This window comes from Acanthochromis polyacanthus, chromosome 17 (assembly GCF_021347895.1).
Source record: "Acanthochromis polyacanthus isolate Apoly-LR-REF ecotype Palm Island chromosome 17, KAUST_Apoly_ChrSc, whole genome shotgun sequence".
Classification (NCBI taxonomy): domain Eukaryota; kingdom Metazoa; phylum Chordata; class Actinopteri; family Pomacentridae; genus Acanthochromis; species Acanthochromis polyacanthus.
In genome coordinates this window covers 8728031-8731585 of record NC_067129.1, presented here as the reverse complement: position 1 = coordinate 8731585, position 3555 = coordinate 8728031, and the positions used below count along the sequence as shown (strand labels likewise).

At 36.9% G+C, this 3555-nt stretch overlaps 1 protein-coding gene across 1 annotated transcript in view; it reads left to right on the top strand.

Moving 5' to 3' along the window:
* Positions 1-3555, top strand: part of LOC110959222 (protein-tyrosine sulfotransferase 1-like) — a 149811-nt gene that overhangs the window by 56643 nt on the left and 89613 nt on the right. The gene's annotated exons all lie outside the window — the stretch shown is intronic.

The window sequence follows — 3555 nt, the reverse complement described above, 5'->3', positions numbered from 1 at the left end:
GACGACGCGCTCTGCTCGACACTTCTCAAACGTGTTTGTAAAAAACAACAACAAAAAAGGTGCAGGTGTCAGAAAGTGATTTTTTTTAAAGCTGTGAAATACCAAATATTTTTTAAAAACAAGTTTTAATGGTCCGTGTACGGTCCGCGTTCTGAAACGGGTATTGAAAAATAAAAAAACGAGTGGTTATTTGATTTTGGTATTAAAATACAGAAAATAAAATTGAAATACAAGGCGTTTTTCCTTTACATGATCAAAAGGGATATAAGATTTTTAAAATGCTTTGATTTTCATTTTAGATTTAGAATAACAAGAAAATATCATCAGTAAGAGACAGAAACGAAAAAGGTCCGTTTTTTCATTTTCTGGGACCGGAAGTGGTCATCAGCAAGTGTGGAGCCAAACAGAGTACGGTGCATAGATTGTATATAAAAAAAATTCGTTAGTTTTCATGGCCATAATGAGAGATCGCGTGGCCGATCTTAAAAGTAAATCAATATTTTTTTTTATAAAGCGTTAAAGTTTTGCGAAGCCAGGGGACGGGGCTACTTGATTGACAGTCCGGTCTGGAATAATTGACAGTTCATCTGGAGGAGACAGCCCAGGCTCTGCCCTCCTCGTTTGGATTAATTCTGATATATTAAGGCCTCAGGTTTGAACGTACAGCAGAGGATCAGAAAGGAGTGATTTTAATATTTAAATCAGTCCAGTAAATGTTTGGAGTAAAAATGATTAAAATTTTGATTTAGATAGATTTGTGTCAAATAATATTGTAGAGTCTCACTTAAATAGATCCACATTAGTTCAGTGTATTTACATTTTATAGAATATTTGATTTCTTAATCTCAATCCTGTAGGCTCTGACCCTAAATATTATAAAAATGATGTCAATTTAAATAAGAAATAATATTGTAGTGCAGAGTCATAAACTTTAATCAGCTAAACACAAAATAAATGTCACTGCACAATCTTAACCTGAACATTCAGATTATTGAGGTAAATTTACATAAATCATGATATTCTAGAATCTTAACTGGAATATTTCTAACATGAATCTTTTTGTACTGTGCTGATAAACAACAATAACCCGACTTTCAGATCATATTTATTGTCTGTGATTGTGAGACTAAATTCCTCCACATTCTGGAACTTTACCTGCAGCAGCTGTAGGAATAATATCTCAGACTAAATGCTAGCTGTCAGTAAAAACAAACTCATCTGCTGGACTGCATGCCATAATGAAACATGGAGAGAATTTAACACTCATGTATCCATGGCAATGCTAAAGTTTCTGCTTCTTACCAAAGTTTCCAACAACAATAAAGATTTTAATGTAAAACTTCAGGGATGGATGCTAACCAAAAGTATTCTGATCAATACTTCATGATCAATATGAGGACAGATGTTACAACTCCAGCTGTTCCATTAGACTGCAGTTATTCACAAGAAATTAAAACATCACATTCCTCATAAAAACTAGATGGGACTTTTATTCAATAAAGTGTTGGTGAATAAAATTGTAATTAAAGAGGAGATGTGAGACTTCCACAGCATGGATCACCGTCAACTGGATCTGCTGTTGATTCAGAGCTGAATGTCAGAATGAACTGAGATAGAAAAGCTGCTTTGAGCTGCAATATTACGCTCTGACAATCCAACACCATCACACTTTTCATCTGCTTGTTTTGCTCCAACATGCTGTGAAGTTCAGTTTTTACCTCAATCAATACAGAGATTCTGCTTCCAACCAAGACTGGAATAAAAATTAGAATGTTATGAGGTTATTAATGTAACTAAATCCTTTCAGATGGAAGGATTTACTTCTAAGTTCTAGTTCAAGTTTCAGTTGGAACGCATTACATTCACAGAGAAAAACAGTGATACCTTCATATCAACATTTAATAAACCTAAAGCTTCCCTGTTGGCTCATTGGTGCAGTTTGTTCCTGAGCATCTGAATCTTAAATCCAGTCAGAGGACCATGTTCAGTCAGAGAACTTCAACACCATCCATCGACTGGACCAGATGTGGCATCAGCTCCCTCTGAACATCTGGATGACAGGAGAAAAGACAGAACTCAAACACAGATCACAGAGATACAATTTATTCACTTTCATCATTTTATAAAAGTAGCATGAACTTTATTAAAACTGGACAACATCAGTAATGAAAGTAAATGTTTTATCTCATGTTGAAGTTCAATTTAAAGTCAATTTTAATGACATTTTATCCTGAGAGGAGTGAGAATGGAGCTTTTCTTTCCATTTTAGAATATTCCCTCAAAATATTCAGTTTATTATTGGCTTTAGAAGCATTTTTCTTTACTTATTTTTAGATACCTCAGACTTTGCTGGTTTGCAGATAATTTAATGTACAATGACAATACAGATCTTCTCTCATAACATATTTTGCTAAAACAAGAACTGCAAACCTTCTCAACAATCTCTCAGTCTGCAAAATTCCAGCTGCGACAAAGAATGATCTGATGTAGTTATTATAACTTTTACTGAACCAGCCCTGGAATTAATAAAAATCTGTATATGGATGTGATTTTCTCTGATGGGACCACTAAAACTACATATAACAAAGTAAATCTCTTCTGCACTGCACACATACTATACTTTTGTATGACTCTGGATGTCAAAGTAAAGGCAGACAGATCCACCCATCAGCCACAACATTCTGACCACTGACAGCTGAAGAGAACAGCATCCATCATCTTGTTCTAATGCAACATTCTGCTGTAAACCCTGACGTTCATGTGGATGTTTGACATGTACCACCACCTAAACACTGCAGGACAAACAACCCCCGTCTCCTTTTCAACAGCAGTCCTTGATGCCAGCTGCCACCCTCAGCAGGACAAACCAAAACTGCGCAGGAGTGGTCCGAGGAACACGACAGAGCTGTTCACCTGGGTTCCACACTCCCCACATCCACATCTGATTGAGCATCTGTGGCATGATCCAGGATCATGCCTGGTCTAGATAGGACACACCCTGCAACCCACAGGACATCCCCAGAGGTCCGGATGAACCGCTGGGCCAGAGGAGTTTTGGCAGCATAAAGGGACCAACACAGTATTAGTCAGGTGGTCATAACGTTAGACTGTTATATTGTCATGCAGATTACATGATCAGTAAATGTTACCATCAATTATAACGTCCACACTGATCAGGAAAAGAAAAACTATCAGTTCATTCAGAAACTGTGGGGTTAAACCTAAAAACACAGACCTCAACAGCAGTTTCCCAACAGATGGCATCACCCTCATGAATGGAGCATCAACAGGTGACGTCTACAGCACAGCAGAAATGTCTGGAAGCCAGTGGACTCCACTTTGAGCAGCTCTTGTAATTGTAGAGGCCAAATATAACTTTTATTAATCTCGTGATGTCTGAATAAATTTGGTATTGAAATATTTATGTAAGTTTTTCTTTTCCTGATGTGTGTAAACATTATTTTGGCTGACTCTGTAATGGGTGTCTGACAGGTCACCAGTCAACACCTTTTTATGATAACGACAAACATACCTGTGTTCTACAGGAGGGATTTT